Source organism: Eptesicus fuscus, chromosome 8 (assembly GCF_027574615.1).
Source record: "Eptesicus fuscus isolate TK198812 chromosome 8, DD_ASM_mEF_20220401, whole genome shotgun sequence".
NCBI classification, from domain to species: domain Eukaryota; kingdom Metazoa; phylum Chordata; class Mammalia; order Chiroptera; family Vespertilionidae; genus Eptesicus; species Eptesicus fuscus.
The window spans coordinates 79,510,757-79,524,818 of record NC_072480.1 but is presented as its reverse complement, the minus strand read 5'-3'; positions in this window follow the sequence as shown (position 1 = coordinate 79,524,818).

Sequence of the window (14,062 nt, the reverse complement as noted above, 5' to 3'; positions counted from 1 at the left end):
AGGGATGTCCGATGCCAGTTTGGTTTAGGCCTGATCCTACAGTGATAGGGCTTAAACTGGCAGTCAGACATCCCACTCACAATCTGGGACCGCTGGCTCCTAACTCGGAGCACCAGCGGGTCTTTATTTATTTAATTTATTTTAGGGCAAAAGTCTATGATTTTTAATTAAAACTGAAAAACTGTCAGGGACAGGAATGACAGAGGACCCATCCTAGGTGGATGGTATCCTGGGGGTGGGGAGTGGGGAACATTGTTGACACAGTTGTCAGAATTTAAATGGGGTCTGTGGATTGAACCTTAATACCATTTGAATGGAGATTTCCTTACGTGGTTGGGTGGAGAATTGTTATGTAGGAGTGTCTGCTTTTGGGAAATACACAGGAGAGTATCCAGGCATCCTGCCATGTGTACAGATTGCTCTTAAACAGCTCAGAAAAAGACTGGGGGAAATGGGCATATATGTGTATAAATGCACACACTCACACACAGTCTAACCTTGCTTTTTTCGACTCCACCTTTGTGCACCTGCCTACTTGCTAAGATCTGTAACTCCAGAATCAAGGCTTGCAGAGCTTCCTCGGCCATTGGGCCATGGCCAGGGTGCAGGAACCCTGCAGACAGACCCACAGGCACAGTCCCAGCTGAGGTCCAACAGGTGCCACTGTTTTCTTGTTTCCACTCCAGTATGTGAACTGGGGTCTGTTTCACGATGGGTTCCATTGGGGCTTTGGCATTTCTGTGCTTCCTGACTGGCTGGGTCATAGCTGGCACTCCAGTGGCTGCCGATTCTCTGAGCCTGAGAAGACTGGGCGGTAAAATATGGAGAAAAGATTGTGTCGTAAGCACATTCAGGCTGCCCCATTTCAACCTTAAGGAATCAACAGCACCCATCACATATGGTGTCTTTCAGTGGAAACACAGAGAGCGCTACCCTGAGCACGCAAGGTGCCGGCTCACCGGGGCCCACAGACCAACAGCAATGGCCACTTGCAAGTGACATCGTGAAGTCGTGATGCTGAGGCGATGCCGAGGCAATGCCAGGGGTGAGTCCAGCTGCCAAGGCCATGTCCTGGCCCACGTCCAGACCTACACCCCACAGTGAAGCCTGCAGTCAGGCACCGACAAGCAGCTCGGAGCACTGACATAGCCATGTCGGTACTGCCGCAGTTTCTTTATGCATGTTTAAACCATCCACGTTCTTCTGGAAAGAAGGGCTTTTTCTCCCACTCTGGATGGCCATGCTCCCCCCGGGGACCTGGGGCCTACCTGGTACCCCAGCCTCGCTGACTCTGCGGGTCGCTGCCCTAACAGCTCCTTACCTCTGCGGCTCTCCATGCAGCCTGCCGGTGCCATCCAACACAGTCCATCCAGTGTGGTTTGTCCATCTGCACGGCCCCCCAAGGCTGCCCAGCCACCTCTGCTTGGGCCACTCCCGCCCAGACACTGCTTTCCCGCACCTGGCGGCAGGCCCAGTGCACTTGCGCAGAGCTCCAGCCTGGACAGGTCATCTGTCTGTTCATGACGGCCCTAGTCTATTATTAGTATGATAACTGTACTCTTCCTTCTTCTCCACCTCCTCCTTCTTGCTTAGGCTATTTCTAGTTGACATTTACAACACCTGAAGCCAAAATAGTGCCAACTAATATACCAATCTCTTCTCTCACCATTTAACTTTGTGCAGTCCATGCCCCTGGCATATGAGGCTATAGTTCTGTAGATGTCTCCAGCTAGCTAATGAAGCTGATTTTCCCTCTCATGCCTCTATCCATATTGCAGCCCACAATTTCTCTTTAGTTCTTTTCCTGGAATACCCATGTCTACATTTGTCACTTTATTTCTGAAATCCTTTATTATACCTCTGACTCAAGTTCTCAGACTATGTTCTCACAGTGCCCTGTGAATAGCTCTACCATCATTCTTAAGACACTCCACGATAAATGCTATGCTGTGCCACTCACTCAGATGCTCAAGTCTTTGTAGGGCACAGGATTCCTTCAATCTCTCTTTCTCCAGATCCTCAAAAGGCACCCATTTGATAAATAAATGAATCAATCAATTGATAAAAAAATGTTATATAGCAACTGGAGAGCATTTTACAACCTAGCAAATTAGCAAAAAAAAACATTTAAAATCAATAAATAAAAGATTGTCAGATTCCTGGAAATCTAGCACACACATATACTGTTGGTGACATTGTAAATTGGTACTTCCTTTTTGAAAATCAATATATAAAGTACAGCAAGTGCCATAAAAATGTTCACATCTTCAGTTCAAAATGAAAATGTTTCCTAAGGAAACAATTCTGTAAAGTAACAAAAAAGGCATAAATATATCTTATAATAACAACAAAAGAGAGAAATTGTCCCCAAAATTATTGTTCATCAAGGTGATAAAATATTAGAGTTATATAAAATAAGAAATGAAAGCTAGAAATAGGAAAATTTTATTATATATTAAAATTTAAAAAGCAAAATTACGAAACAGAAATTCATAATGGTTTTAAATTTTTTGAGCATAATTTTCAAGCTTGGAAAGTAAATAGGCAAAAAAATAAAATTTTTGAGTAATGGGACTACCATATTGTAGTCTCTTTATCAAAATTCTATTAGAATTAAAAAGTTGTTATTCCAACATTTGTTAACCAGGGGGAAATTTTAGTTCTGTCCTCCATGCTGTGAGTTCTGCCAGGTAATTCCTGCAAGACATTCTTCTGGATAAGGTATGGGTACAGCTACCTAAAAAATCCCTGACACAAGGAATTCACTACATTCAATTGAGAACCATTATATCAACACAGTCCCAGTCCCAAATTTGCATAATGATTTATGGGCATTTACCCTAACAATTGTGCAGGACTCTGAAGCAGCTGTTCACAAGTTCGGCTTTGGCTTCCCTAACAAGAGGCAGACAGCTGTGGTTAATGAAAAACAATTGCTAATGGATAATTCTAATTTAGCCTTGAAGTGCATTTTAGTATCACCAGTATGGAGTAACTTAACTACAGATCTAGCGCCTCATGCCTGCTTCACCCCTTGCTCTCCTCAGACTTAATTGTCCTGGCCGGACACTGTAGGGAGATAGTTCCAGCAGGAAATCTGGGAGCATGGTGTATGGAAGGGGGCTGGATTCTGTTCTGGATGATGGCAATTAAATATAAACCCAATAATAGTAGTGTTAGTAAGGAGTCAGGACGGAGAGAACCAGCATCAGAATAGAGCTGTGATCATTATATTCCTGATTGCCTCTTGTTCACGGTTCCTAAAACAGTAAGGCCCTCCTAAAACATGAAGGCCCTCCTTATGGGCCTTCTAGAAAACGAATGTCACTCAAGAACACGAGTAGGAAGCCAACAGACCCTGGGACAGTGCTAAGACAGCCTATGCACAGGACCCGAGTTCCTACCCTTAGCCTATTATCTCTGTGGAATGGGTCATCCTCTTTGGACCTTAGTTTGCTCCTCTGTTAGGGAAAAGTTTGAAAGATCTCAGAGGCTCCTTCCAGTTTTGTGATTCTCTAAGTAGCAGCTGGGATTGCTATCATTCTAATCAAGACAGACCCTCTTTAAGTGAGCTAAAATGCATTTAGGATGTATTTGTGGTTGATGAAGCTCTTGGTTCTTTCTTCTGAGTTTGAGTGCAAATTTGGGATGACAATGGGGCTCAAATTAGAAACTGGGTAATTGATTAACTGTGTAAATATTTTTAATATACTGCAAGTTTCAGTTCATATAGCACAACTTAATTGGATTTGCCCTAAAGTCCTTCAATTAAAATAGTGCAGAAACTAGCATTTTCAAGATAAAGTGGAACCTTGACCAAACTCCAAGAAAACAAAATGGTAAGTTTTTCAAAGGTTAATACCATTTTTCTAATCAAAGCAATAATAGAGATGAAGAGGCTATTTTCTTCTATACGGTGTACAAGAGAATTTTGATAGTTCTGTCCCAAGGTTCCCTGAGACTCAGAAATTAAGGGAAGAAATGAGCTGTCTTTGAAACCATTGGTAGAGTAGAACCACCTTTGGCAGAGATTGTGACTCAGTCTACTTATCTCTGCATTAGCACAGATCACAAGGATCTGCACAGCCTGGCCCTCTCCCCCTCGCCACCCTTGCTGCTTGCTTCTCAGGGTTTCTTGTCCTTTTCCATCATGATGTCCTGAATCCGCTGCCTTTTCTTGTGCTCTTCTCTTGGACTGAATTAGTCTTTCTCTCCAAACCTCAACCCCCTACCCCTTCCCTGCCTGCGAAACTCCTTCCCCCTAATCCTTTGAGAGCCAGGTCATCTGACTCAGGAGTCAGTTAAGTTCCAGTAAACCTCCTACTTCTACTGCTTGTTATTTGTGTAATTTGGGCCCAGTCTTTTATATAAAGGACTCACATTCTAGTGAAAGACAAAGAAATGGGTCAGCTGTGAACTGGTTCTTCAAAGATGCAGAGGAATTTGCCACTTGCAAACAAGTAAATCGCATTCTAAGAAAAGGCAACAACATGGACAAGACATGGAGGTGTGAAAAGAATGGAAAAGTTCACATAACCCACTGACCAGAACACAGGACCAGGGAGGAAGAAGGGATTTAGAGGTGAGATGGGAAAGTAGGCAGGAAGCAGATAATGAGGGACCTTTTGTGGCATACTAAGTTTTAAATATCTTTAAGAAATGAAAAGACTTTGAAGGAGTCCATTCTGAAGAGCCTTCGGTTACTACTCCTAGCTCTGTAATATTTAGAGGGAGGTTTTCTGCTTAAAATTATGGCACTGATTCTGCTGTTTTTCTTTGGGGACAATTGATGCATGTTCTTCATCTTGGTTTCCCTGGAACAGTCCTAGTTTGACCTGATGTCCTGTTTTAATTATTAATAGTGCTCCCCTTTTGTTCTCAAAAATGTGTCAGATTGGCACTACATTTTACTCTCATCACCTCAAGAGTTTATATATGAAGAAATTCAAAATTATTCTTTAAAAGGTCAATGGCATAATTTTGAAAATAAAGAAGTCAGAATCATTCCTACAAGAAGCTAAGAGATATCCAATCACTGAAGGTTATGCCTAGAAGGATGATTACATGGCAGAGAGAGAGATGGGTAGCATGGGGGGCGTTCAGGGTGACTGTGTAGTCAAACTCACAGTGCTCAGATGCTGGCCATATGCATGCTTTCCTGTGTGTCCTTGGCTTAAGTATTTAACCTCTCTGTGCTCTAGTTTCTCACCCATAAAATGAGGAAGATGTTAGTAGTGTTACCTTAACTTCTCCTGTGAGGCTTAAAATAAATAACATTGGTAAAATGCTTTGAAAAGCCTTACATGGAACAAGAAGATGATAGTTGTCAGTATTTATTATCAGCTTGGTAGTTGAATGTGGTTTTACTATGGATGAGATCCAATATATTGTGGTACTGCTGATCCTCTCTGAGTAGCTCTCCCTGCACAGATCTGGGATATCACTTCTTTTTTAAAAACTATCAGGACCCTTATTACTTATTTGCCTGAAGTTTTCAAGTAAGCAAATAAACAAAGACAAAGATCTCTTTAGAAATAAAACTTCATTAGGGAAAATGGAAGAAGAGTACTTTATCACATTGCTAAGCTTGTTTCTTGACACCCCTGTCTTCCCCACTAGGAGGTTTCAGTGAGCATAAGGACTGTTTTACCCAATTTCATATATTTGTACCTGACCTCATAATAAGAACTCAGTATGTATTTTTTTGAGAGATATTAAGATTATTCGCCAACAAAAACAAAGCTGTACTCTGAAACACAGCCTTGCGGCCATGATTCAATGGCTTTTATGGTTCACTTTTCTTGAGCTTCCTCACACTGCATTCAGTAGGTCTTGCCCTGTAGTAGCTGACATTCTTTTGTTGGGAGACATAGAACAGACCAAGTTAGCAGTCTGTATAGGAAACTTTAAGCATCCAGCCTAGAGCAAAGTTAAGGTTAGATTTCAGTTGGAGAAAGATAGAAAACAGCAGCAATGTACTTGGCAGATAGGGAGAGGTTATTTTTAAAGATGACATTAACTTTGCAACCCAAGGTTTTATTTTTTCCTTTAGAGGCAGTAGATTGAGCGGTTATAAAACCCAAACGCTGGGAACAGGCTCCTGGGCTCTCATCCCGGCACTGGCACTCATTGGCTCTAAGCCCTGGAGGAGGTACTTGTCTCAGCCAGGGCCCCTAGAACCCAGAGCATAAGGCACAAGGCCGTGTGCTCATGCTATACAAGGGAGAGCAATCCCACTGGAACCTGAATAAAGGAAAAGGGAAGTGAGACAGGGACAGAGACCAAATTCAAGGCACTGTGGGAGAGGGCTGATCACAGCTCCTTGACACTCTGATTTCTCAGTTTTGCTAATCCTTTCAAAGCAACACTGTGAAATTACTCCCAGAGGGTAGGAAAGATCTTATCTGCAGATTATCTTCCATTGATCCAAGTCCACTCCTGTGGGAGTTAACTGCCCTGAGCCTCTAGCTTGCTTATGCAGTGTTGACCAGCAGGTTTCACTTTACCCCTTAGAGGCCACAGGGAACCCCAGATAGGAGCTGAGAGACAGGTAGCAGATGGAGGCAGGGATTGTGAGGCTGTGCTCAGAACACCAGGAAGGACTGGAGAAGTTTCTTCAGGTGACTCCTTGGCCTCCAGGTCTGGAAACAACAGCATCTGTGACCTGGTTCTGCAATGCTGAGAGCAATGATGGCCATTGCCAGAGCAGTTCTGCTCGGCCAGGGTTGGGAATCTCCAGTGATGCACTGGCTGAATCCAATGAATTGCCTGACCCCTCTGCACCTCAGCATCCTCATCTTTAAAATGGGAGTCACAACTACTCCCCTACCTCACAGGCTATTGTGATGATTGGGTAAGTTACTATATATAAGTTACTGAGGACAATTTCGGCACACAGGAAACATCACAAAGTGTTAGCTATCGGTATTACTAGAAAAGTCTTTCCAGTTCTTATGTTTATCCAATTCTGCCTTTCCCCGGCAGCCTAGCCTTATCCTTTTCTGTTTCTGCTTAGGAATATACACTGAGTGGCCAGATTATTATGATCTCTGAACATATAATAATCTGGCCACTTAGTGTATATCCTATATAATAAAAGGCTAATATGCAAATTGTCCCCTCCACCAGGAGTTTGACCAGCAGGCAGGCCGGCCAACCGCCCATGTTCCCTCCCCCTGGTCAGGCTGGCCAGACCCCATCCATGCACGAATTCATGCACCGGGCCTCTATATATATATATACAGTATATGCGTTCAGAGATCATAATAATCTGGCCACTCAGTGTATTCAAAGGTGGAGCTATAAGGAATAAATTCTGTATGAAATGATGTCTCAAGCACTCATGCCCTGTGTCTTGTGCCCTGTCTTACCAGTTGATATGATGTTAAGAAAGAGGCAGAGACAAAGCAAGTCCCACCAAATAGCCACCAAACTCATTTCCATCTTGGTCCCAAGGATGCTCTGGGAAAAGTGACCAAACCCCACATGTTCTTATCTGGACAGATATACTCGTTGGCCTGACTGGTCTTTCTCCAATGGAGTCACTGTTGTTCAGGGAAGTATCTTATAGAACTTCTAACCAAAGGTGAAGGTGCAGTAAGGGCTTAAAGCAGAGCCCCCATACTTGGAGGATCTCTGGGCAAATCTAGCTTGCAGGGCTGTTCTGTTTGAACTTCACAGTGTTAGTAAAAGTATTTCAATTTGAGCGTTCAGTAACGAGTCCCCAACAAGAGGCTAGCAAGGAGCTGCTGTCTGTCACAATCAGTAGAAGTGAAGATTTAAATGCGTTGAAACCAATATTTTAAATCATAGAATCCTCCATAAAAGTCCTTACTTCCTACTTTTCTTTAAAAAGAAACCAGAAGTTGGGTAACCCTGGGCCTGAAGTTCCACATGGCATTAATGAGCTGGAGCAGAATAGTGACTTTCCACTTCCGACAGAACACATTCACCATTGTCCTCACCACTCGATATTGCCTCACCTGGCCAGTGTTAACCTAAAAATAAAAAGGCCTTTCAAAGTGAAAGACAAACAAGCATTTATTTGAGGCCAATAAGAATAACTATTCAGGAATCATTAATTCATGCTGAAGCCCAAGTAATGTTCCAATTAGGAGACAAAGGCAATGGGTATTTCTGAGAAAGGGAAGGAGAACAATGATATCAATAGAAGGAAGGCATTTCTACAGGTGCAGATAACCTAACAAAGTGATGTTAACTTTAAACAATGTTTTTAATTTTCAGTCCAGGAATCATAATAACTTCTTTCTTGTTATCTCTGTAAACAGTGTTTGGGAAAGAAATGCTGCCTTAGGCCCAAAGTCCAGAGGTTATTTTCTCTGTTTTAACATTCTGAGGTTTGAGGTATATGACAGTTAGTTCCTCTGGCATGGCAGCTCTGATTCCATTTTTAAGTGGCTCCGTTGATTATTTTTTGACACTGGTTTCACTCATCTATATTACTTTTTATTACAGACATTTCAGTTTTTAACCCTGGATGGCCATTGCCTGAGCAGTTCTGCTCGGCCAGGGCTGGGAATCTCCAGTGATGCACTGGCTGAATCCAATGAATTGCCTGACCCCTGGTTTCAATTTTTTGACACTGGTTTCACTCATCTATATTACTTTTTATTACAGGCATTTCAGTTTTTAACCCTGGACCTAAAGCTTCCTGGGCTAGGCTGGCCATTTATTATGGAAACATGCTCTTGTCCTGAAAAGGCATTTTGAAGATGACTTGGTCAAATCACTGTGGCCCCCCTTCCACGCCCCCAAACTTGCTCATTGAATATTCATTTGTTTTGGTTTCCTAAAAGTGCAATGGCTTTTTGATTTTGTTAACATTGTCATACATTTTCTTTGTTTATAAAAAAACAAGACATTGAGAATAGAATGAATGGAATAGGAAAATAAAGAAAACAGGCACATGATTACATGGTCTTGATTTGCACTGGAAATTTCGGTTTATGTGTGGCAGGCACTACAGAAATGACTCACTAAACTCCATGCAAATTAAAGAAAGTTTTTACTTCAGTTTAGAAGCTAGAAATGTAAATTGCATGTTTCTCAGACTCCCGTACACGTCTGGTTCCCATGTGCTCCACCTGCCCCCAAGTCAAAGCACAGCTTCAAGTCTGCAAGGTAGAAATGGGGGTGGGGTGTGGTGCTGCCTCTCCCTCTGCAGTTTCTAGGGACAGCAGCACAGTTGCTGAGTCACTAAAGGAGTGACCCAGGGTCCGTGTGTGTTTGGTCCATGCCGTGCACAAAGCATGGTGTTTCTGGTGTGACGGCAGCTGAAGGGGTGGGTCCTGAGCCAGCCCTGCTAGTGGCAGCTTCCCTGTCTAACAGTGGATTCTTCCAACTTTCAGTATGCGTGTTTTATAAAAGCGGCTGCCGTTTTTTATATCATAAGTACTGCAGGCATCATTTTAAATTCAACTTACGTTGAGATAATTTTTGTTTCACATACATTTGTAATACAGAGAGATTCCATGTACATACCTTTGACTCGGTTTCAAGCATCTTGATTTTATTCAGATGTTCTGTGTTTTACTTGTACTCGTGTGTGTGTGTGTGTGTGTGTGTGTGTGTGTGTGTGTGTGTGTGTAGAACTATGCAATTTTATCACATATGTAGCTACATGTACCCATCACTACAGTCAAGGTCAAGCTACAGAACAGTTCCTGCTGCACAAGAATTCCTCATATTGCCTTTTTATAACTATAACCACATCTACCTCCCTCCCAATCTCCTATCTAGTTTCTAACCCCTTCAGTCACTAATCTCTTCTCCAGTTCCATATTGTCACTTTAAGAACGCTTAATATGAATAGTATCATACTGTATTTAATTTTGAGATGTTATTTTTTCACTCAACATAATGCTCTGCTAATTTATCTAAGTTGTTGTATATCAGTAGTTCATTCCCTTTTCTCCGCTGCTGTGGCATGAATGTCCAAATATTATTTAACCATTCATCCATTGAAGACATGTGGGTCATTTCCAGTGTTGATTATTATAAGCAAAGCTGCTGGGAACATTCATGTATAGATTTCTGTGTAAATGTAAGTTTTCATTTCTCTGGGATAAAAGCCTCGGGGTGTAATGACTGGTTCATATGGCAATTGCATATTGAGTTTTATAAGAAACTGCCAATCTGTTTTCCAGAGTGGCTGTACCAATTTACCTTCCTGCCAGTTTCTCTGCACATTTGCCAGCATTTGGTATTATCATTTCAAAAATAATTTAGCCATTCTTATGAGTGTGTACAGCAAGCATGTCAAACTCAAGGCCCTCAGGCTGCATGCGGCCCAAAACAAATATTTTTGCGGCCCAGCCAATATAACAGTATGTAAGAAACATTTTAATAAAAATTTCATAACTTAATTTTTACAATATCCTTTTATATGTAATTATTAATAACAAACTACAACATTCACTAATGACTGATTACTATAATTGTGTTGCATTCATTTCCCTTATGCGCAGGGAATTTCTCTCCACTAATACTAGCAGCAAATATTTTAGCAGCCAATTGCCATGTCATTAGTCTTGTGCTGACTTGTTTGGTGTGCACAATAGAAAATATTTCGCTTTTGAAGAAAAAAAAAAAATGGGTTTATTAGCATTACGCTTATTAACGTGTGCATTTATTCAGTGTCTATTAAATTAATGTTCAAGAAAAAATATTAATTTTTGTTAAAATGTTCTATTATTTTATGTTAATGATTACTCATTTATTTCAGCCCTTTGTATTCAGCATGTCTCGATAGAAATAAACCTACATTTCCACGAAAATTGAAGCTTTTGTTTTCTTTGCAGCCCACATAAACTTAAACCTTGTTTATTTGGCCCGTGTTAGCCTTTGAGTTAGACATGCTTGGTGTACAGGTATCTTATTGTAGAGTAAGATTATTTGATTTTGTGTCAATTTATATAGCAGTACATTATAATTTCAATGGTGTATAGAATGTTTTATATCATTATGTTCAGAATTTATATCCCCTAGTATTGAGTTTTATTTCCATAGCATGTTTTTACACATTTTATCACATTTAATTGTTACTACTTCATGGCTTCTAATTATCACAATTCTCTTTTCTATATGAGGAAATGGAGAAAGTGGGAATAAATAAATTATGCAAGGTCACTTAGAGAAACAAAAATATGTTTATTGAGCAACTAGTATATGCTAAGCACATTATATCATTTTCTTCGATTGGGCCAATGCTTCCGCAAATATACTATTATTCCTCTTTGAAAGGGGTAGGAAAACTGGTGCTTCTAGATGTAGTATGTGGCTGAGATAAAATTGTCATAAATTTTCTTTGTCAAAAAAATACAGAGATAGATATAGAGAAAAACAAATCCACATATTAGCTATAAACTATAGATAATGTTGTTAATATATTATACATAATATATATTTGTATATAATGTCTCTAATAAGGTAATCCCACTACTAATTTACACACACACACACACACACACACACACACACACACACATACTAGAGGCCCAGTGCACGAAATTTGTGAATGGGTGGTGGGGGGTGTCCCTCAGCCTGGCCTGCGCCCTCTTGTAATCCGGGACCCCTCGGGTAGGGTCCCTAGGCCTGTCCGGTGATCAGGGTTTTCCTTCCCTCGGCTGCCGGCAACTGGCCCTGCCCCCGCTGCTGCCACTGTTTGCCATCTGTGCGGTGCTGCCCCCAGCCCCCTGCCACCGGTCATCTCCCTCTGAGAGTGACAGGTGTGGGGTGCGATCGCTTGGCTATCCTAGGCCTCCCTCAGCGGGGTGATTGCTGGCCAGACCCGCACACCTGCCACAGCGTCGCTGGCCAGTTGCCTGAGCCTCCCTCTGTGGGGCGATCGATCACAGGGCCCCCAGATCAATCACCCCACAGAGGGAGGCCCCACCCACTCGCCACAGTGCCACCAGCCAGGTGGTCTGGACCTTCCTCTGCAGGGTGATTGATTGGCTTGCAGAGGGAGGCCCTGCCCACCCACTGCAGGCCACTGGCTGGGTAGCCTGGGCTTCCCTCTTTGTGGGGATCGTGGGATGATGGTGGGGCCCCCCAACCAATTGCATCGCACCTACCTTGGCTGGCCGGGTGCCCTTGCGTATCATAGCGTGGTCGTCCAGAAGGTCGTCCAGACAGTCGTTCTGCTGTTTGGTCGTTTGGTCGATTTGTATATTACGCTTTTATTATTATAGGTATTTATGGCAGGTACTACAGAATGGCTCACTAGCTCTATTTGAACTCCATACCCAAGACCTTTTCTGCTCTGCTGTATTGCTCGGCTGGCAAATGAAAAAGCTAAGACTAGAACCTCAGTATCTGATGCCATGCCTGGTATGCTCACCACGACGGCATTATTACCTCTCCTTTTAACTTGAGAAGATAAAACAAACAAACAAATGAACGAACGAACAAAACAACACCAAAGTGAAAGTCTCAGGGGATATTCTAGTATTTTATTCCAATTGAATGAAGTGTTTTCACTTGAATGTTCTATATTTTACACCTCTAAGATACTATCTTGGGCACACTCTGTCTCCCAGTTCAAGGCTTTACAATAGGATTAGTGTACATACCAGGGAGGCTTTGTTCGACTGCGCCTCATCACTTCACACAGTCTTGGACTCTGGGAGTGAACTAGCAGGATAAGAAGACTAAACTGTGAACAGGGGGCTTTAGGTTCAAGAACTAATCAGGCTTGGGCAAATCACATGACCACATTCTTAAAGTGCAACAGTTGGACCAGAGCATCTTCCAGGTTCCTTCCAACTTTGCCATTGACTTTAGTTTGTGTTTTGATTGTATCCCTTGCTCTACTTTTTAGCCTTCAATAAACAAGGATGAGTTGAAAAGCATCAGCATCCAGGTCTTTTCAAGGCTTCCAGATGCCTTGGACCCTTCTCAGAGATTAGATGTCCAGAGAAGTAAAATCTAGCTTTGCATATATATAAAACAATCTGATTATTTCCTATGGCATATGATTTCAAACAAAGGTACATATAAGCAAGTGCATTCTCAGGTCAAGATTTAAAATAAACAAAGATAAAGCAGTATAATAGCAATCCAGTATTTCAGTTCTAATTATGAGAAGTGACTTCCCCTGAGATGGCTAGCATGGTACTGGTTAGGAAGATTAATTTGCTGCTTATCCGCATCAGACTTGTCCATGACACATGAGCTGGGTGGGAAAGCAGGCAGGGAGGCTGTAAATGGGTCTCTATAATAGAATACTATTTGTCCCCCGTAATCTTTCCTGGTTTTCTCATTCTCTCTGTCCTTCACCGAGGGACACAGACAGGGATTCAAAAGAGCATTTAATTACCAGCCTCATCTATGTCATGCCACTACAATGATCCTATATAATAAAGAGCTAATACACTAATTAGACTGAACAGCAGAATGACAGTCCAGACGACCTTCCGGACGAAGCCAGGGCTGTTAGGGCCAGCCAAAGCTGCGAGGGGCTGCGAGGGCCCAGCCCCTTGCACAAATTTCGTGCATCGGGCCTCTAGTTAATAAATAATTGTGAGAGCTACAACTTGTTTTGCCAACATGGGACTTTCCAGAGTCGTTGTCACATCTCTTAATTAGGGGGCCGGCATCTGTTGAATGATAAGCCTTAATTGAAAGCACATGGTGAAAAATTAAACCAAACCTTAGCTGGCCTTCACTTCTTATAATAATGTTCCAGCCAAGAGGGACTTGGAGATCATTCGGTGTAATACATTCATCTCAGAGACAAGTAAATGGAGGTTCAGAGACTGACAGCTGGTTAGCAGGAAAGCCAGGCTGGATGGAGCTCAGGGTTCTCAGCTGCACTATTTCTCCAAATCTCACTGCATATGATCCTGGGGCAGCTGCTAACGCCAGAGCTGCTGTAATGGAACAGTCTGTTTCAGTTTTGTCTTGTTTTTGGCAGTGTGATGGTGGTGCTTTGGGGCAATAAATGGGGGTGGGGGTAGGGGGAAATCTACCTATTAACTCCTCTGCTCCTAAGGCATCAGATCCTAATTATTAGCAAATGGCAACGTAGTAAAACTGCAGA